We start from the raw sequence: 23,504 nt of genomic DNA, 5'->3' as shown, positions 1-23,504 counted from the left end.
ATAAATTAGGTACAACTTTTGTATGACTTTGACTCAAACTCTACACACTTAACCACATCATTAGGACATTGTGTTGAACATATCCATAACTGCACAATACCAAAAAATTAAATCACTATCTGTACCAATAAGTTCTCTATTTGCTACTTATCTAGTCTTTATAGAAACCATGCTAAGTTGACATCAATGAAAAATACAATCATGAATGCAACATATCAATACTCTCTAATGCTTAGGATACTCCCCCAATGTAGTATCATCAACATTCATGCTAACAATCTCCCCCTTTGGCATTGATGATAACATAGATGAAAAAACCATCTAAGTTCCACGAATACCAAATAGTGTCCTATTATTACTATTGACCAGCATCATTTGTCCACATACTAAAATAATCTCAAAACAATGGATGTGTAATTGGTACATACTCCTGCTTCTTAGACATCAATTTTTACTTCATACTAAACAATTCAAAATACATCTGATGCATATTCATGCTTCCTTTCATGAATCTTTCTAAATTTCTCTAAAGATATACCTCTCCCCCATACTTAGGAGATGTTTCTTTTCATTCATACTCTCTACCATGCCTTAGGAGATACTCTCCCCCATGCCTTAGGAGAAGTTGACATCAATGTCAAGGACCTCGATCTCAATGTTACTACACACCAATTTCTAATATGTTGTACCAATTCTTCAACCAACTCAAGTGTCCAAAGATATTATTCAATACTAAATACCAAGAGTCCTCAGTGAGTCAGATCATCATAGATACTCCCCCATATGGGAAGCATCAACATTCAGTCTAGGCTAACAATAGTTTTATGTACCACTAGACTGATGCACTCTCTGTATCATCTACTCAAAAGTAGGCAAGGGCATAATCCCAAGCATACCTCTCAAGTACTCAAATGTATCTTTAGGCAAAGGCTTGATAAAGATGTCTACAATCTAATCTTTAGTACTCACATACTCCAATTTGATCTCCTTTCATGTTTCTTTCTCTCTCAACACATGATACATAATAGATATATGCTTAGTCTTAGAATGTAATATAGGATTCTTAGAAATACTCACCGTACTTGTGTTATCACAGTAAATGATAATGTTTTATTCACTCTCAATTCTAATATCCTTCAACATTTACTCCATCCACATAACTTGATTACAGTTATTTGTTGCTACAACATACTCTTCCTTAGCAGTACTCTGTGAAATATAATCTTGTTTCTTTCTTAATTAAGAAACCAATCTTCCTCCAAGAAAGAATGCTTCACCACTAGTGCTCTTTTTTTCATACATAATGCCTACCCAATCTACATTAGTATATGCACATAGATTGGAATCACTAAATCTTTCATACCAAATTCCATAGTCAGATGCCCCTTTCAAATGTTTGAATATTCTCTTCACTACTAAAAAATGGTATTCTTTAGGATCATCTTGAAGTCTAGCTACAATCCCAATTACATTTTCTATATCTAGTCTAGTGTGAGTTAGATATTGCAAACCTCCAATCATGGATTTGTGCTTCTTCTCTACTACAGGTGTCATATCTTTGCTAGATAAATTGTGACCAGTTATCATAGGTGTACCAACAAGTTTACAACTTTCCAAACCAAACCTTTTCGATAAATCATTCAAGTACTTAGCTTGTGAAATGAAAATACCATCACTATTCTATACAATCTACAATCCTAGGAAAAACTTCATTTCTCTTATCATGCTCATTTCAAACTCATTCTTCATTTCTTCAAAAAAATTATCACTTGCTTCATCATTACCTCTAAAAATGAAATCATCAACAATTATTACAATAATCAACAAACCATTTTCAACTTCTTTCAAATACAACTTACTGTCTAACATACCATTAACAAATCCAAGCTTTGCCAAATAACTATCCAACCTTACATACTAGGTTCTAGGTTCTTGCTTTAGACCATATAGAGATTTCTTTAGTCTACATACCATGTTTTTGTCTTCTGATAAGGGAAAACCATCATGTTGCTCAATACATACCTCTTCTTCAAGTTCTCCATTTAGAAAGGTTGATTTAACATCCATCTAATAAACTTTGAACTTCTTATTCACTACATAAGATAAGAACATCCTTAATGCATCCATTTTGGCTATAGGTGCATATGTCTCCTCATAGTCTATGCCTTCTTGCTATGAATATCCCTTGCATACAAGTCTAGCCTTGTTCATTCATCTTATTTCTAAATACCCATTTGGTTCCTATCACATTCTTATCTTAGGTCTAGGAACTAACTCCCATGTATCATTCTTCACAATCTAATCTAATTATTCCTTCATTGCTTGAATCCAGTGATCATATTTGCATGCTTCATCTACTCTCTTAGGCTCAATTTGAGATATCAAACATATCTCCTCATTTACTCTATTCCTTGTCATCACACATTTTTCTTTGCTTCCAATTATTTGCTTAGGAGGGTGATTCTTTGTTAGATTCCTATTAGAAGTAGGAGTTGACATCTCAACTCTTATCTCTTCTTTAGGTTCATATATCTACTCTCCTTTTTACTCAACAATTAGCACATCATTCTACAAATCATTATTAGTCTTAAAAAAAACTTTAGCATTTTTTCTAACAATTCCAAAATTATCTTCTTCTTCACCAAAGTTATAATCTACCATCTTTTCCTTAGTTCCAAACTTTTCATCAATCCTTACATTTGTGCATTCAACTATTTTCATAGTTCTATAATTAAAACATATGTATGCCTTTCTTTTCAATGAATAACCAATAAACATACCTTCATCACTTTTTGGATCAAACTTACCAAGGTCATCATCACTCTTACTATAAGATTTTATCCCAAATACTATAAAATACTTAACTGATGGTGAATGACCAAACCATAGTTCATAAGGTGTCTTGTGCATACCTTTTTTGATCTATACTCTATTCAGAGTGTATATTGTTGTATTGATCGCTTCTCTCCAAAACGTCTTAGAAACATTATTCTCCAACAACATCACTCTTGTTGCTTCTACTACTGACTTATTCCATCTTTCAACAATCCTATTTTTCTTAGGTGTTTTAGGTGAAGATAGTTTTCTTTTGATTCCATTCTCTTCACAAAATACGTTAAACTCTCTAGAGGTGAATTCTCCTCCTCTATCAAATTTTTAACACTTTATCTTAACACCAGATTCATTCTCAACTCTATTATTAAATATCTTAAACTTCTCAAAAGCTTCATATTTCTCTTTAAGAAATGCTACCCATTTCATACTAATGAAATCATCAATAAAAATCATAAAATACCTTTCATCGTATAATCCTTTTATTCTAGAGGGACCACTCAAATATGTGTGAACAATCTCTAGCTTCTTTGTGGTAGTGAACTTCTTACTAGTATATGATAGTTTCTTCTATTTAGCCAAAATACATTCTTTACACATGACATTATTAGGCTTTGTAATCTTAGGAAAGTCTCTGATTGAAAAAGTGCTACTAACCTTTACAATATTATCAAATTTTATATAATAGAATCTTCTATGCCACAACCAATTTCTATCCACCTTAGCTACCAAACACATCATTTCAATAGGATTCAACTGAAATACATTACCTCTAGATATAGTTCTAGTTTCAATTAGTTTACTATCTCTATCTTTGATAATGCAAGTCTTCTCAATGAATTACAATTGTTAACCCCTATCCACCAACTATCCAACACTCAACAAGTTATGCTTCAATCCATCAACAAAATAAACATCATCAGTGTTAGTTTTACCATCAAGAGTAATGGATCTAATTCTTTTTATATGATAGGCTACATTATTACCAACTCTAACAATACCTCCATTGTGATTCTTGAACTTAACAAACTTATTCATATCACCATTCATGTGATGTGAACAACCACTATCAATTATCCAATCAAATTTCTTTTCCACTTGGGAAATTAGAGCTCTTTCTTCTCTAATTTCTCTATCAAGATCATCTTCCTTGATAGGCACAAATCCTAATTCATCATCACTTTTACTTTGACCTTTCTCATCAGATTCCTCATCTTCATTTGCATACAAATAATTTCTATCTCTATCTCTTATAGGTATAAACTTCCTCTTATACTTTTTCTCTCTTTTAGGACATTTAGATGCATAATGAATAAATTCATCACAAGTCCAACATTCAAAAATTTTCTTACCATCCTTTTCTCTTCTCACAAGAAGGGTTATTCCTTCCTCAATCTTCTTGTCTTCATCAAATATGTTGCTACTAGCAAAATCTCCAGGTGTGTTTGCACTCCTTGTTAGATTAGGTCTAATGTTTAGGGCACTAAAATCTATTTTGACTCTTGCTAGATCTCCACATTATCTTAGATCTAATTTTGTTGATTCTAATCTTCCAAGCAACATTTCCTTTTTGAAATCCTTAATGCAGGGCATTACTAGCTTTATCATCTAAGCTACTTTCTTGAATGGTGGTGTCAAACTTTTCAAGATCTTCCATATAACTTTAGCTTCTTCCTTGGTTCCACCATGAGACCAAAATCTTGCAACAATTTCAAATATTCTACCAATATAACTTCTTATAGATTCATCTTCCATCATTTTAGCATCTTGAAATGCACATATCCAATTTTGTAATCTCATTCTCTTTGCATGCTTATGACCTTCAAAAGTATATTATAATCCTTTCCAAATTTTCTAATATGTTTCTAGTGAATTTACTTGATTGTATTCACTCTCTGGAACAATTTTTAGTAGAGCTTCACATGTTCTCGTGTTACACATGAATAGATCTCCCTCTTCTTCACTATATCCTTCAAGCTTTTCTTCTTCAATGATTTTCTTCTTACTCTTTGTCAAGATCCAATATCTCAGACCCATGGATAATAGATGAGTCTTCACCTTCTCTTTCCAACTATCATAGTTGGCCCCATCAAATCTAGGACTATCCTTTCTGAAAAGATTTTCCATTAATCTCCCAAAGCTATTAAGCTTATCCTTCAAGGACCTATGCTCTGATACCAATCGTTATAATATATAGTCCATTGATATAGCTCAAGGGGGGAGGGGGTGAACTAGTTATCCAACTATTATCACAATATGAACCTTAAACAAACTTAACCATATGAGTAATATAAACTAAAACCACAACAAGATACACATACACAATAACACCAGATATATTAACTAGGGAAACACTAGATTAGAGGGAAAACCTCTGTGGGGATGGTACCCAAAAGATGATGTACTAATATAATGTTCCTTGTTAGAGGATGGACCCTATGAAGATTCAATGAATACATTCAGTACATATAAATCCCTATTAGGAGATTTTGAATCCCTCTTAGGATATTCCATGTAGTGCCTCTCCCATTTGACTTCTACGAGTCATCCTTATGGATGCAACCTTGCTAATCTTTTGTTGTGATGGGATCATGATTGTGACAAGGTGTTTGGATTTATATTTCTGTATCAGTTTCTTTTATTATGCTTTTGACTGATCTATGAGATTATGATGTGATTTATGGTTCATTGAGGTTTGTGCTAGTGGTTACCAAGATCAATGTGGTATCGTGAGGTTGTTCTGTGATTACCTTGAGATGTGTGTAGAGATTGCACTATGTACTTTTTACCATGCTACACTAGACTAGGTTCTTATAGTAGTGATTAGTCATGTTCATGACAGTATTTTCTTATGTGTTTTAAGTGCCTTTTTGTTGATTCTTTAAGTAATTATTCTTAAATGCTTAAGTAATTAGAAATGGATTGTTCATGTGGTATTATTTGGTTATGTGTTGCGGTCATTTACCTTGTGATATTTTGATCTGAGAGTTATGTGTTACTTATATGATGTTTTACATTTGAGATGACTCGAGGGTCAGATGTTATACCTTGATTTCAGTATCATAGATATTAGACTACTATGTTGTTCAGTTAATCATATTGCATGATGATGCCATTTTGAGATGACAGTGTGTTTTATGATGATATTTGGTTATCCGGTATTTGGGCATATCAATGATTATGTTATGTGATGGATTTGATGCTATGGTTATTTACTTCATTCCTGTGTTGTTATGCTTTATGAAAATGTGAGTGATGTAAATAGATTATTTTAGTATAATTAAATAAATGGTTAAATTAGGTGATTTAATGCATTTATTACTTCAGCTATGTTATTATATGCAATTGCACTTGATCATGTTGTTTAGTGTGCAAGATTTATACACTACTACATTTGACCTCATTTTTCTACCAAAATTTTTGACCATCAACTAAAAAAATTTAGGTTGTCGAAATGTAGAAGGAAAAAAATTATTTTTTATATCCAAGTCCCATGTTGGTCGAAATTTTGACCAATACTGGACTTAGATGTAAAAAATTAAAACATTTCTTGTTTGTTATTTTTCGCGTGTGCATGATCATTTCCTGTTTGTTGTCATCTCTACTTCCTCTGTCACTTTTCTAGTCCATCTAAGAGACTATAAATTCTCTAAATTGCTTGGGTAACTATGTTTTATGGGTTTGTATCAGCTACTCCCCTTCCACTCATTGGTGACTGAAGAATATTTGAAAAGGTGCTTTCCTTTTGTTTTTAATTTCAAGTTGATTTTTGTTTTTTTCACAAACTCAGCCTGCAAGTTTCAGCAGTCTAATGAATCTGCACTGTCTATCTTGGTTGAGTCTATGGTTGAAGACTGTAGACTTGTCAAGTCTAACTGGATGTGGTTCTGCAAGTCCTCGCCAAGTCTCAAAACTATGGATAATCAAAGTCTTATTTTAAACCCTTTTGGAAGTTGAAATTAGGCAACATGGAAGATGGAAAGTAATAGAATGGAAGATAGGTCAAACATTATTGTAAGAAATCACACACACCATTCACTATGAAATGTTTTTTTTCCAAATTGACTAATTACTCAAGATAGCCTACACAAATGAACACATAGATCCACTACAAATAATTGTCGCAATAGAAATTCTAAATTTGGCCTTGTAACTACAAATCTTTTTATATTCTATGGTCATAGTTTCATTGTAACTTTTAGTTCTCAATAATTACTACTAACTTTTTATATTTTGACATATTTATTTCTTATTTTGGGCATGCCCATGCATTCTTTCCTTATGGATGCGTGTAATACTTTCCCTTGCATTGGTTAGATGAAATATTTTAAAATGCTTATAACTATTAGCACTTTGATCATGACAGACTTAAGTCATGTATTGTACTATATCGAATATTCAATAAAGTCTGGCTCATGGATAGAGTCTGGCTCATGGATACAACTTTATGCTTTATGATTTTACTAGGCTTCTTGTTGAGGCTATATGTCATACATCATCCCTTTTATTATCCTAGAATCTAAATATATTTCAGCAGCCCTATCTTGTTGTATTTACCTTCAGCCATTCTTACTTCACTTGTGTAGCTCTTGGATAGGTTTTGACATCTCCATTTCTTTTCTTTTTTTCTATAATCCTATGTTGAGCAACTTGGGTTACAAAACCATGACTTCTGATTGCCTTGGCGTAATGCTACATCTGCAATTCACTAGAATGTTTATACAAAAGTATGTTGCATCTCTAATTCACTAGAATTATTTTAAATCAAAGTGTATACTAGATTTTAATTTTCAATTCATGATTGTCTTCTAAAGTCTTTTGCATGTGACAGGTAGGATTACCAACAATAGAAGCACAAAGAAAAGCAGAGTGGTGAGCCCATTCTACTAAGAGTTTAGCAGACTTTCCAAAGGGTATGAATCAACAAAATCAATTTCTAGACACTCTAAAGTTTTTGGTCCTTGTTTACCTCGAAGCTAAAACTTTATGCAGAAGATGAATATCTAATTGGATTTAGATTTTAGGGAAAACTTAAATATCTTGTTCTATATGTTCAAATTCCCAACAATTATAATATAACAAACACCCTCAATTTATGAATTAGAATCATGGCTTGGGACACCCTCAATTTATGTGTTTGATTGTTCTAGTGCTGGTATGATTGTGAATGCTTTTTTGGAGGTAAGTTATACTCAATAAATTGTGAAGCGCATGGAATCTTCTATGATTAATCCAAACAGATACATATGCCCCTTTATAAGTTAATTCTTTGTTTGAGTATATATAATATATTTCTTGATAGTGTCTTTGGTTTATGTGCAGCATCAAGACTGAGTTTCTAGTATTTCTTCTATAGTCACAATGAAGGATTGTATATTACTTGTAGCTTGTGGGGAAAATGAGATTCTTCCTCAGAGTGATGAATTTCCAACTGATATCTTCACTTCATGTCTCACAACACCTATTAAAGGTATTGGCTTATTCTCATACCTCTAATCATCTCATTCTTTTTACACATGATTGGGAAACTACAATTTGTGATGCACTAATAGCTAGCTCCTTTTCTGGGTACAACAACTAGACATATTAGGGAGTGAATTAATAGCATGGTTTCTTGTGCAGAATCAATTTAATATAGAGTTTGGGTAATGACTATTTATCTATCTTGTATCTTAAACTATTCTTATTTCCCTCAAATATGTGTCACAATGGATATAGTGTTTACATGTATCATAATATTGAAACAATTCTTTGAGGCAGGGCAAAGTTGTTTACTATGCACAAATAGCTCACTTCTAATGGAATGGAACTTAAAAACATTGAGATACTAAAATTAGTGATCCTTTTATTCCTTTCATGTTCGGTAATTTTTGGTTTTTGCAATGTATGTTACTAGTTTTGGATTTATGTTTGCTAAAAATGATTACATATTTATCTAACAAGACATAAAGAATTACCAAAATGCCCATATTTGTAGAGGTAAATTTATATTATGTTAGTTCCCAACTATTAAATTTACTACTATGCTCAATATGTCATTCTTGTTATACAACACTTTGAATAGTTTTCATTAGCATTTGAATGCTCTTTTGAGACTAATTATTGCAAGCATATGAATAATTATTTTGATTGATTTTAGGACCTTCCTAATTGTTGCAAGGTTTTGTGCAATTCAAATTGCTTCTTGTGTTGCATGATTTTTGATAGAGCATATTTAATGTTGTTAAATTACATCAAGTTGAAATCTCGTTTGACAATAAAGAAACTGCATCCTTAGCAAGGCTGAGTTTTTATAAGTGCATCTTCATGTTTAAGCATTCTTATAGATATACTATTGTAGATCAATTGACATATCTTGCTTATCAGTTAATTATATATGAGGCTTTAGCATGGATTAGTCTCAATATATCTTTTCTTCACTATTTAAGATTCTGAAGATTATCTTTGTACAACATTTTTTTCACAATTATAAAATTGTTCTTGCATTTCTATGGGTTTCTATGTATGACATTCATGTAAAGGTCTTATGTTGCAATATGTATTTACTATGGTTGTGGAGGAAGACAAATACAATACACACAAACAACATCATATGTACAAAGTGATAGAATGGTGTGGAAGAAGACACATACAATACAAACAAATGATATCATATATACATATTTTAGAGGACTGATTTTTATGTTATTCTATCAGGATACAACTATGTATCTTTCAAGTCAAACTCATTGATCCATATTTTATCACTTTTTTTCTTATGGGCATGAATGGTCAACTTGCCATCTATTGCATCTAGGTGATGCTCACAAGGGTGAAACATCATGATATATCACAAGGTCACCCATCCTTGTACAATGCTAATGATTCTTAGTTGGAGTAGTTTCAAGATAAGTCACCTCTTGGGAAGACTTGATGCCTACCCCTTAGAGCATTGCCTGAATTGAAAAGTGACAAGTGGTGCCCTAAAATAAGATAACTATATATAGAAACTCAATCATTAAGACATTTAGTATGGACTTGAGCTATCTTGATGAACTATTTTTGATAAGAGTAGGAAAGAATGGTCATGAGGTTATAGGGGGTGGAAGGGTACTAATAATATACACTAGTACATTTGACCCCATTTTTAGACCAAAATTTTTGACCATTTAATAAAATGGAGTCAAATTGGTCGGAATATGCAAGGAAACATTTTTTTTTTTTTTGAAATACATGCCCGTGTTGGTTGAAATTTTGACAAACATGAACATGTATTTATAATGAGCCCATGTTGGTTGAAATTTTGACCAACACAGGCTCCATTATGTCAAAATAAAAAGATCTCTTTTTTTCACCCTAATTTCATTGTTACCGCGCCAGGACCAGAAGATTTGTGTGATTTCCTACACTACAAGTGACATTCTCCCTACTGAGTCTCAAACCTGGCTTGCGTTGGTGGAGCCAAAGTAAATAAACTCGAATCTAGCCTGTATTGGTGAAGCCAAAGTAAACACAATTGAGAGCCACTTGTATATCAAACAAATTGACATGACCTTCACACATTTCATTTCTCTTCAGTAAGTTAAGAAGATCGTAGTTCAATGATCGATTACTGTAACAAATATATTTGAACCAAGGTGGATGGCAGAAAAATCTTGCTGCGTGTAGATTATCTACTCTTTTTATGCTCAAAGAATCTCAAAATAGTATCAGAATTGATAAATTTCTCTCTAGAAAGTTTTAAAAAGAAAGAAATCCATGGTTTTGAGATTGTCACAGAAAGGTAAATGAGGTAGTTTACTGTATATCAGATATTCATATGACAATGCAATCACATTTTACATGTAATGTTTATAGTGTGATTTTAATGTCATATTTGTTTTGTTCTCCATAGGCAAACTTTTCTTGGATCTATTTAAGTATGCTCTAAATATATGAATAGGCCTTCTCACAAGATTAGCTATAAATACAATCTTAATATCTTTTCTGACATTTTAATGCTTTGAATATTTAGTTTTAGATTATTTTAATTTCGTTCTATTGCTTCATGCTACATAGTTTATAATTTTAGTTACTTTAATTATTAGGTTTCCTTGGTCTTTTAGTTGGGTAGTGAACTTACAGAAGTTTTCTATCTCATTGATTTATCGTGGTATTTTATTGATAAAAATTGATACAAGTGTGTGTTTTTACCCTGATTGAAGTCAACATCATATTTTCAAATGAAGAAAGGCATAATCATTTAAAATTTTCTTTTGTCATTTCAAGACTGTCTATGGGAGTTATTAATCTTTCAATTGTCATTCCATAGATAAATGCTTAAATTGTTTGTCACATATAATTTCTTCTCTTTCACCCAATTTTTTTGTCAGATCTTCTATGCAGCTTATTGTATTGCTTCTTCATATTATTGTGTCTATAGGAAGTGGACCATGGGATGCACTATTTGGAGGTGGAAATCTCCCTGCATTTGTGTTGGCATCAGTTTTTGTGTTGGTTGGTGGAACAGTAACTCTTTTTCTACTACCCTCACCACCTCCTGAATTTCATCCTTCTCACTTGCTACAAACTAGTAGTTCTCCCATTCCTTGATGATCCTTGATATCGTCACTTTACTTCAAATGTCATCAAATGTCATTTTTTTGGACTGACTACATCTAGCACTCAATAAATTTTGTGTGCCTAATGACCCATCCTCATGAGCTTGTGAGAATTCATAATCTTGTATAAGTAAACTTACAAAAAAAAATTGTTTGTCGAGATATAATATATCTACCCAAGATTAATGAAATTTTGTAGTTTTACCAAGCATCTCAAACTGAATGATGTTGATTCTGCAAAATATTATTAACAAATGCAAAATAAATAGGCTGGTCTCACTTCAGTAAGCTCAACCACTTTTTATCTATGAAGTAATGTACAGCTATAAGTTGGTCATTAGAATGTAGAAAAGAATATAGAATGTAGAAAATGGGTATAATTTTCCATATTATTCTCTTTTAGTTATGCTAGAGCAACTTTACATGGTTAAAATTATACAAGGGAATATTTAAAACTTTTAGATGAGATACCAATGATGTTGTGTCTTTCGTGGCTAGCCAAGCATTTTAATTTCAAAATTGAATGCATTTATTTGCAAATGTTTTCATGTTTCACTTAATTAATGTATCAGATGAACTTTGACTTGGCTCAGTGAAGTGTTATTAAGTATAATTTCAATCATTAATGGTTATATATCCTCTAGATCAGGTGTGATGTGGTTTTGCATGAAACATCCTCTGTGTTTGGTTTCCGTTGTTTGGAGGATAAGCATCCAAACCTCTTTTTTTTCTTTTTTTTGCACCTATTTATATTGGGTAAATAAATCCTCTATCTTAAGATTGAGGAGTTTCCATTCTACAAAAATCATCACCAGAGCTTGAGGAATTCTTGCATCTCAAGTTTTCAAAGAAAGTTCACCTGTGATCCAAAAAATGCATCTGAACTTTCTTGAGGAAAACCTAAAGATGCATTTGAAAAAATTCCATACATACCTTTAGTTCTTCATAGTTATTTTGATCGCTAGTGAACTTTCTTGAGGAAAACCTGTATGGAATTTTTTCAGATGCATCTCAAGTCTAAAATATGGTTAACATGCTTTTCTCATATGCATTTTAGTTCTTCATGGCTGGGGTTTTAGTGACGGCATTTTTAACAAACGCATGCCACCATATCAACTAATGTTTATGGAACTTAAGTTCTAGTGTTGTGATGGTGGTATGTGATGTTCCAAAAATTATTTCTTATGCTTAAGTAGCACAAGTAGTCTGTTTGCTTCACATTCTTTTTTCCTTTTTCTATTTTTACTTCTTGACTTCATAGTTTTTGTAATACAGTTTGGATTATATAAATGGCTGCAAGTAATAGGTGTCCATGTTGTGGATTGACCTTAAGACTTTTAACAGTAAAGTGTATAGTGGGTGGCATCCTTGAATTATCATATTGTTAAGTACCTTTGTTTAAGTTTTGAGATTTATTTTTTAAGGTCAATACATCTTCATTGATCTTCTCAAGAATTGGTAACATGCTAAGCAAAGCATACATTATTTCCAATTGAAAAGAAGTCGTGAAGCTGAACATCCTTTCAGATAGTGATGATTTGGTCAGGAATCAATTGCATAGGATATCTTTGACTACATCTGAATTTGTATGCAAAAAATTTCAAATGAAATTTCACACTAATTTGTTAAGTGTGAATAATAACCATTAGCCACATTTCCACTTTGTATATACTTTACAATTCTAAATGCTACTGCCAGTGTAGCTCTGCAGCTTGTACACATGATGGTTGAATGATCTGGGAAGGTATAACTTTCAATTTTTATTCACCTCATATATATTGCAAGTGCAGAATCTAAATAAATGTTCTTGCATTTTTAGTCACTTTATGTCAAAGGTCAATGCATATAATGACTTCTTGTAATATTTAGGTGATTGGTCACTGGTGGCCAAAGTAATATAGCATAAATGACACAAAGAAAAATCTTTGGGAATTTATTGATCTCATTTTTCATTGGAATAATACAGCAGAGTACTTTTTTTTTCTCTCTTCACTAGTACATTTGACCCCATTTTTAGACCAAAATTTTTGACCATCTATTAGAATGTTTTAGATTGGTCAAAATATGGAAGGAAAAATATATATTTTTTAAATTCCATGCCCATGTTGGTCAAAATTTTGACCAACATGAGCTTAACATGTCAAAATGAAAAAGGTTTCCCATTTCATTGTTATGTTTTGTGCGCATGGGAGCTGCACAAGTATTCACTTTGGTTTTCACAGAGCGTGGGAGCTACAGGATCAAAGGAGCAAAGGAGCAAGGTTTCCACCTTTTAAAACCTTCAATATCCACCTTTCATCTTCACCTTCATCCTATGGGGATCCTATCAACCATCCTTCACAATGATCTCATCTCTTTACTATCCATTCTCCATTCCAAAGTTCTATAAATTGAGCCACTCCCTCATCCATTCAAAGAATCCATCAAGTTTGAGAAAAGTATATGCTGTCAAATCAAGTCATCCTTAAGAAAATGAGCATCTACATATCAATTAGTCAAGGAGAATATCATTAAACAATGGAGGCTTTGGTAACATTTGAGTCAGGTTTTTGATGGTAATGTTGTTTTCACACTCTTTTGTTGAGCTCTATTTGGAGGTTTTATTTTAGCTTGCAAAAGAACTTGTTTTTTTTTAGTTTGATTCTATTGTATTCAAATCTTTTGACATTCCACAAGTAATTGATAGATGGATCACACAAGATTTCGAACCCAAGCGAGTTCCACATGAAACATAATCATAATTCTTGTTCATTAGGCCAATGGGTAATGAAATAGTCTACCTTGAATCTAAGGTTTGATTCACAATTGATGTTCAAGCCACTTTTGAATCAATCATCTTTATGTAACCAGATTGTAATTCTAGCAACTATAAAACTAAATATTCCTAGAAGTCACATATATATTGGTTTATGCCACTTTTGCATGTACTCAATTGGTAACTAATTGATGGTTTTCTTTGCTTTCACCTGAATCTTGTCCAGAATTGATCATGACACGAGTCAAAATTAATGCTCTCTCACAATTTTTATATACCATCAAATAAATTTTGGAGTCAAATGAATATGATATTGAAATGTGGATGATTGATTATGACAAACAACAAGTTTCAATTTTCATATATGATATAAAAAATGAAGTTGAGATTTTATCATAAACAAATTTAGTGAAATAAGTACCTTTAAGTTTTAAATTCTAATCAAAGAAGTATCAACACAAACTCATGATTCCATATTGAAAAGCAAAATGAAGTATGACATAAACTTATGATACATATTAGGAAACAAAATAAAATTATGAAATCTTCCATAAAAGTAAAATACCTAATGGTAGGGGAATGGTGTTGAATAACATGTGAATGGTGTCGAGTATAGGGCCAAATCGGTAGCATTGGTGGATGGAGAGAATACAAGTGGGAAAAGAAAGGAATATCAGTGATGAATTTATCTTTATCCTTTAATGTGACCCCTGATTCATCCCTTCCATCTGATGAATTTACAAATATAATAGCCAGACAATGCACAATTTTGATCCCAGGAATTGAGAAAAAGAGGATCTTTGTGCAAAAGTGCTAGGTTAGTGTGCACTAGCCATCGATCATGATGGGACTTGGGTGGTTTTGTGGATTCCCAGAATAAAATCAATTTGGAATGAATTACAATGTGGAGCCCAGTGCTTAACTCAATTTCATAGAAAAGAATCCAAAATCAATTATTCGTTAAGGTGTCTTCTTACCTAGAATTTTACCTCAGACAGTTTAGTGAGTCCAACTTTTTAAGATTTGTCCAAGATTTCATTGGGAACCTCGTTTAAAAAGTAATTATAGGATAGATTTGAGGTAGGTACCAGTCTGCAAAAATAAGATATGTGTGGGGTATACATTCCACCAAATAAAAATAGAATGAAAGATCAGTACACTCTTTTTCAAACCTAATATTTAATGATTAAATATATCAGGCTTATCAAAGAAACTTTTTGAAACTGGCAAAAAAATTATGTCTGCTCATTTATTTTATTAGAACACTACAGCCACTTCTATTAGCAGATTAGATTTTATTTGATAAATTTGGTTCAGGTATACTTTTTACTTGATGAAATCAACCATTTTAGTTTTCAAGTGATATCATAATTTTAGATCAACTAAAAAACATGCACTAAACTGTTCATTCAGTTTTTCATCTTCCTATATAGGAACGCAAATTATTATTTTTAATTTCCAGTTCATTGTACATATTTACACCATGTGAAATTCAACTTTTTTGGAAAATTATAGTTTTATTAACTACTTATGATCTTAAATGAGTACAATTAAGCCTGCTCTATGATCAAGCTTGTTGCATGTAAAACATTTGCCATTAAATTTCTATTCATTGGTCTAATTTGTAAGCATCTTATTAGGTTTCTCAATCTGATATGCTCTAAAATTTGTTGTCTTAGAACATTCTCCTTATTCATAACGCAATCCTTGCTTATCTCCAACTAGTTTTTGCCTTTTTAGCTGCTCATAAAGCTTTTCAGTGCTCAATTTGAATTCATGCTTGAATTTATTTGCTTTGGCTCTGCCATCCCTTAAGACTTCATTCACATTCTCAAGTTCTTGCTCATTGTGCTTTGTTTCATTTAAATCAAGTTGTATCTGTCTGATGTGAGTGTTAAATTACTGACATTCATCTGATTTCTCTTTTAAGGCCTTTTTAAGTTTTTCTTGACTTTCTTGCCTCTCATTCAATTCCTTAGTCAAATTGGAATGTTAGTACTGATTTTGGATATACAAAACAAATGACAATCTATCAATGAATTTGAAGACTAGTGCCTTGTTTACTTGGGCAACAAAGTCTATTGCAATGTAGATTATTTAGGTACAACTTTGTAGGAAAATGCTAGTTTTAACATCAACTGTTTCGAAGTTATAGAAAATAAGAGGTTAAAACACATATTCTATCCACTGACACTCTAAAGGATTTTAACTTATTCAAATAGAAGATCAATCAAACAAGGATGAAGAAGCATACATGAATCTCTTAGTTACCTTAATTATTAGACACATTCTAATAAAAAAGGGAGGGAGGTCATTAAAAAAATATTTTTTGCATACAGAGACATTCTTCTTACAGTGTACAGAGCATGTTGGTAGTGGCTTCTGTAGCTTTGGTGTTTTGATCTGGTGGGTGCTAAGGAGGAAGAGTCTGCTGAAAATGTTTGGCCAAGGAAGTATCAGTCCATACAGAACATGAAGGCAGGAAGATTGCAAAACAATGAGTTGTTGCAAGATTGCATCCTTGGAAAGGCTAAACTATGGATAATATGATGTGATTAATATCAAATAAGTAAAAGCAGGGGGATGTATTTTATTGAGAAGGGAAGGTGAACTTTGTGGATTGGGGAGAAAAGTAGGTGTTTTAGATATCCTTCAATCGTCAAAAATGAGTAAAAGCAGAAAGTTATCAGCAAAAAATTAATTTGATCTCTTATTCTACTACAGTGAGAGGTTGTAACATTTATACCAATTTCATTTGTGGGATACACACTCTTGATAAGTTAGTTAGCCTTGCAACTAAGGTCGATGGGGAATGTTGACACATGCAACTTGAGCATGAGTTTGAATTTGGTATTTCCTTGGGGATATTTACTTATTTTCCAAATAGAAGGTATCATCTCCATTTTGTCTATCATGATAAGTTGTCACAGGTTTTTTGAATGAATTTATTTTCTTATGTGTATTTCTTCTCATAGAATGAACTTAGCTGAATGAAGCTAAACATGTGAAAGCTTGATGACCCAGTTCAAGAATATTGTGTATATAGAGGCCTTGTACATTCTAGTATAATTTCTCCCTCATATAAGGTCACTTATGGATTCAGGAAAATGCAAGATGCATTTTCAAAGGGTGTCTTTTGTTAGTTTTGAGACACCAATAATTTTTGAAATAAATAATTTATCCTCAGCAAGATATTACTTCAAATTGTCATAATCTATGACTTTTGTTGACAGGTTTAGACATCTCTCTCACAAGTAGATCATTGAAGCTAATTACAGATGATACCAATCCAGATAATACATGCTCAAAGGAATTTTCTACTATTAACATTAGGAGTGGATAAGAGTAGGTAGTTATTAAAACCATTTCAAATGATGTGGTGATGTATGAACTCCCATTAAATTTCTTACATAAGCATGATTAAGATGTTGAATTGAGATCTCGAATTGAACATGTTCATGGTAGTGAAGCTTGTAGCTCCAGCAAGACTTATCATACTGATAAATTAGGAGTACATCTAGAAAATCATCCTAGGTGGAAAGGGAGACATAATGAGAGTGAATCACAAGGGAATTTAATGGTGGATTCTACCAAACAAAGAGATCATAATCAACTTCTTTTTGGAATTAGTAGTAAGACTCTTGATCATGTACATGTGAGAAAAAAAAAGATCAATTTTCCCTTAAGGAGATCATGTTTTCTTAGATACTTACCCTCAATTCTTTTTGATATTTTATTTAGGGTATTTTGAATTACAATTATTTTGATAAAATTGAATTTGTATTGGAGATGCAAGAACTGGTAAATAAAGGCATATTTGTTATGGTTGTTAAAAATATCAAGCAGTGGAATTCAAACTTCTTTGAGGAAAATCTTGTGTTTCTATTTCAACTAAAGAAAGTATTGAGATGTTCTCATTGATTATAATTTTTAGTATATTTGATATAAACGGATGGTCAATTATTTCTATGTTCACAATCATGACATTTTTAGACTACTAGTTATGATATACAGGTTGAGTTTCTTAAACTTGTAAGAGATAGGGATTATACGGGGACTCTTAGAGTTTCATGATCTGGCATGGGTCCTTTTTCTTAAATATATTCAAAAATTTTGAAACCTTTGAAAGAGATAATACTGACATTGACAACGCTAGATGATAGTGCATCAATAAATTAGTGCATTTTGTTAATTTTTCTTGCGACTTTGCTTTAGGTATGATCTAGAATTTTAATGACACAACTATTAGTGATGTTATGACATGAAGGACTTGATATTTTGGTGCATCATTTTTTTATTAATAAACTTGTGCTATATCAAAAATGCTATCATAGTACAACATGATTATTTTATCTCTAGCTTAACTAGTTCAGATTTCACTTTAACAGACTAAATTACTATGATGAGGTCTTCAAATTAAATGATAGTGTATAATTTCTTGAACAAGACCTGAATATCATATTCAACTCATTTTCTTGATGTTGTTACATCGAAGGGAGATTTAAATGCCTGGAGCTTTCTGACTAGAAGAAGTCAAAAATTGGCCATTAATGTATTATTGTGACACTAAAATATTTAAAATGAGATAAAATTTATTTTATATGTCATTTTAGCAATCCAACTTCCCATTACAACTTAGTCCATTCTTATTCCTACAGCCTAGTAATGCCTTTGATATACAGTGGGCATATACAAATATGCATGTCATCTTGACACGATAGCTATGTATGTTGTATATTATAACAATTTATCTATGGTATGTCAATATTATTATACTCTAAACAATGGAAGCCATCTCTAATATAACCTATGTGAATATACTTGAAGTATAATATTGTGTTTGACTAATATTTATTGTACCTACACTGATGATTGACAAAGGCAATACAAGCTCTAAATAGATCAATCCACAAATGATACAATTTTTATTATATTATCCTATTCAATAATGTCTTTGACAAATGGTGTGATCTATAATATATGCATGGTGAAGAGAAGAGATGCATTTGAAAGAAGTCACCTCTTATTCTAGTAATAATCATAATGATTATTATGATAATCACATATTATTGATTACCTTATTGGTCATGCTTTAGTTATATAATGTATGTATGATAGTAATGCATGACATAGCCTCTTAACTTCTTTGTGATGATATTTTGTAGGTGGGGAAAGGTGTGTACATGAAAAATATTAGAGGCATGATCACTCAGGGTTTCCATTTCCTACTCATAGACTGGCTGATCTAAGGAATTATAACCATGAATTAGCTAGTAGGGTGAGAAGGAGTCCTACTGACACTAGTACTTTTCACCAGTTATTGTGTTTATATCTTATGTGGTCTATCAAGGCAATTGTTGTTTGTATTAGTCTTAGTTACCATCTGAGGTTTTTGGCCTATAATGTGTTGTATGAAGTCACCAATGCTGGGTTGTACATTGTGTTTTTGGAATTTTTGAATTATGATTGATCAAATATTCAATACAACAATTTATTACTTAGAGATATATTTACTTTCATTATATACACCAAGTTTGTTGTGATTCATTTTCACTAGCTTTTAAGAAAGAAAAGGCAGTTGATTTCCTGATAACTGATTAATTTCACAAGGGAATAAGTTTTCTTTGATGATATTGAATGTCTTCTTTTCATTCATCAAATTTTAATACCAAATTGCAAATTGATCCATTTAGAAGAATGATCATTGATGTGAACTTATTCTGAGCTTATGTTCACAATCTCATCTCTATTTTAATGCTCTCTAGTTTATCTATATATTGGGTGACATATTGAGCCTATAGAAATGTATGAATATTTAATTTGTCTGATAAGATCAACTTTTAAATGGTTTTTTCATACATTGAAAATATAAAATAGTGTGAAAGTATATCCTTCTATAGAGTTCCCTATTGTACTAGAGGATGTAGAATTGACTGGATTGAGCTAAAAGAATGGTACGGACTAAATTAAGCCTTACGAATTTCAATCAATTCAATGGATCAGTCACAATGGACAATGGGGAAGGTGATTTCATTCCAATTAAAAGGTTAAGGTAGATTGGAAGATGGTTTGAGATTCCAGCAAGTGTAGAATGATATATATACAAACACTTTTGAAGTTTTCATCCTTAATAGAAAGTGATTTCATTTTTGAAGTTTTTCATCCTTAATATGATACCTTGCAATAGTGATATGAAAAATATTTGAATGCTCAGTTATGAGGAAGATTTTACAAAATAATTAGATTATAGGCTGACCTTACAAGTTTTCATACTTAGAAATGGCCCAAAAAAGGAACACAACAATATAGCTTGATTTGATTTCTATCCCAAAGGGTGTGGCTGGTTTGGAGACTAATGTAGCAGGATTTACAAGTCCCAAAAAGCTTTCAAAGAAGTAGAGAAAACTACAACTTGGGATATTATGACCAAGTGTGTACTTATATGTCCTTCAAGGTCTCATTCCTTGCTCAATTTTGTACCAAGAAGTCAAATGATTATACTCTAACAAAATATATGTTTCTGTTGTTAACAATTGCAACTTTTTTACTTGCTTTAGTTGTCATAACTTCTGTGAAGTACCCTTTATTCTTCACTGATTCCTTCTATTGTCAAGCTCTTCCCTATATTGGCTACATTCCTCTACCCCAACATGGCTAGAAAAATGAAGAGAACTTTTTAATACAATAGAAAATTTTGATTGACAATCATGAGACTTGTTTTCAAAGGCAATGCATGGATCTTCTCAAGAGAAGCCATATCTATTTATGAATAATCCTTGTTGAAGAGCTTTTGACTGTTACCATGTAATATGTCTCCATGCTCCTAATTATGGATTTTAGCTCCTTGGCTACTACTTTTCCTTTCCTAAGAGCAAAACCATGCCCATTGTGACAGCTAATCTCACTCTGTCATGGTGCATCAAAATCCAATGTACTTCTTCATATCTGCTCTCTTAATATTTTCTCTCTGATTGATGTCCTTGATGATTGTTCATCACCTTCATGTCATTTTCATGACTGCAAACACATCACCATTTGTAATGCTTTTTTTTTCATTGGTGTCTTTGTGTTGATAGTGAATACCACTATTTTAATTCTTTGCATCTCAGACTCTCCTTGTTTTAGGAGTCTATTTTCATGCAATGTGCTACTGTCATTTATCTACTTGTAAACATTATCCTCTTTAGTTCACTGCCAACACCATGACCATCTTTGGTATACAACTGCATCTTATACCTTAAAGCTCAAATACTTTCAAGTGGAGCCTAGGATCTCTTGACTACTCTTCTTCTTGTGATATTGCTATCAGGATTCAAGTGTGTAATCTTGAGACAAACTCATCAACCCATATTTTAAGAGTAGGAGTTCACAAGAATCCATCTTTGATGAGAATGAATGGAACACTTAACACTCATTGCATCTAGGTACTTCACTGATTGATAGCTCAAATACAACATGTGTTTGTTTCTTTTTGTTTGGTTAATATGTAGGTCATTAAAAGATAAAATTGATAAAAGAAAATAATGATCCATGTTAATGCTCAAAAAATTAGTAAATGGGTTGATGCAAGAAGATTTTGCATGGAATATTTCATGAATGATCCATACATTGTCTTGAGTCATTATGTCCTATTTGAAATATATGAAAGGGGTACTTTTTATTTGAAATATAATCACAATTTTTTTTTCAGCAATAAAATTCTTTTATACTATTTTGAAAATAGTTTTGCATTAGCATGCCATATGTGTAATGAACTCCTTTGTTTAAACTGAAGTGATCTCATACTCTAATTTTCCTTGCAAAGAAGTTTAGTATTATGAGTATATTTTGAGGATTCACCTATAGTGATCTCATACTCTAATTTTCCTTGTAGAGAAATTCAGTATTATGAATATATTTTGAAATATTATTTAATCTAGTTTTCCAATTTTTTGAAATACACATGTCTTCTCTATTCAACCTATATATCTTTCTCTCTTCACCGTGAGAATCTCTTCTCATTGTCCTTCACATATACCAAACTTGTGATGGCTCCTCTACATATATTACTGATTTTTAATCCTCAAAATTATTCCCTCGTATTTATGATTATCATCGTGATTCATTCCTAATGAGTTTCCTCGAAGACAAAACATATACTCCATATTATTCATCATTTGTTGATTTGTATTAATGATGGTATTGTGACATTCTTATCATCATTTGAAGTTTCTCTAAATATTTCAGTCAAACATGCCAATATATACCTTTAATATGTTTCTCCACACTATGCTCGATGTTTCCTATGTGTTAATCTTCAAACCTGATGGCACTTTAAATGGTTGTTTCTTTCTAGACACACATATTATATTCCATTTGAATGCTGATGGTTGTATACTATTCCTCCTCTATTTCTAATCACTTTTTTATATTCAACCACTCCACTTTCTATTGGGAAGATTATATCAATTGCACTCTTCTGATGGTATATGTGTTGCTTTCTAACTATTTATTTTTCTTTTAATCTCTAAGATGGACATGTGTATGATTTGGAACTGTCTAACTCATATGCTGAAAACAAGTTATGTTTTAGTTAGGTTAGTCTCTTATCTGTGACTATATGACTGAATAATATATTGTTTCAAGTTTCAAGGTTGCAACATCAACCTACTCAACTAGGTTTCAACAAGGCTCTTTACTTGGATCAATGAAAAATCTCACACAATAACCAAGGCAATAAGGAAAAAATCTTCCCAAAACAATGCTCAAGGTTCAAAAACCCCTACCCACTCCTTGGGTTTACAAACTTTACACAAAACTCATTTTTTTCTGTCTTAGGACAGTCAAATGCATAAAGACAACTTTGTTTCAAATAACTACTCAACCCACACCATAGGTTCTATCAACTCTAAAGGCATTAAGGACAACTTAGCATTTACCCTAGGCTCTTTTCACCATCACCACCTTCATTGGTTTCACCAAAACAGAACTCTTTGATTAAATAAAATCAAAACTAGCTTCTTGCTATCCTCTTGGACCAGTTTCTAGAAATCTCACCGGATGACCCCTTAGATATACAAATTAATTTTTCTAGAAAGATAAAAATTTGTAGGTAACTTCAATATCTATCATCTCCCAAAATTTTAGCATCCTATTCTTTCATTTGACCCCTCAATCATAAATACTTCAGACTAGGTTTGCTGTCCTAAATGGTAGTCACTGCACATTGCTGCACCTCAATGGTTTTATCCTTGTTATAGGGCTTACTCTACACACCAACACCATGGAAAGGTTTTCCAATACACCCTACCATCTCCCTTCTTTTCTTATTTCCTATAGCAACACCAAACATATGAACA

Source organism: Cupressus sempervirens, chromosome 10 (genome assembly GCF_028749045.1).
Source record: "Cupressus sempervirens isolate cs-2001-9-10 chromosome 10, ASM2874904v1, whole genome shotgun sequence".
Classification (NCBI taxonomy): Eukaryota; Viridiplantae; Streptophyta; class Pinopsida; order Cupressales; family Cupressaceae; genus Cupressus; species Cupressus sempervirens.
This window is presented reverse-complemented; position numbering follows the sequence as displayed.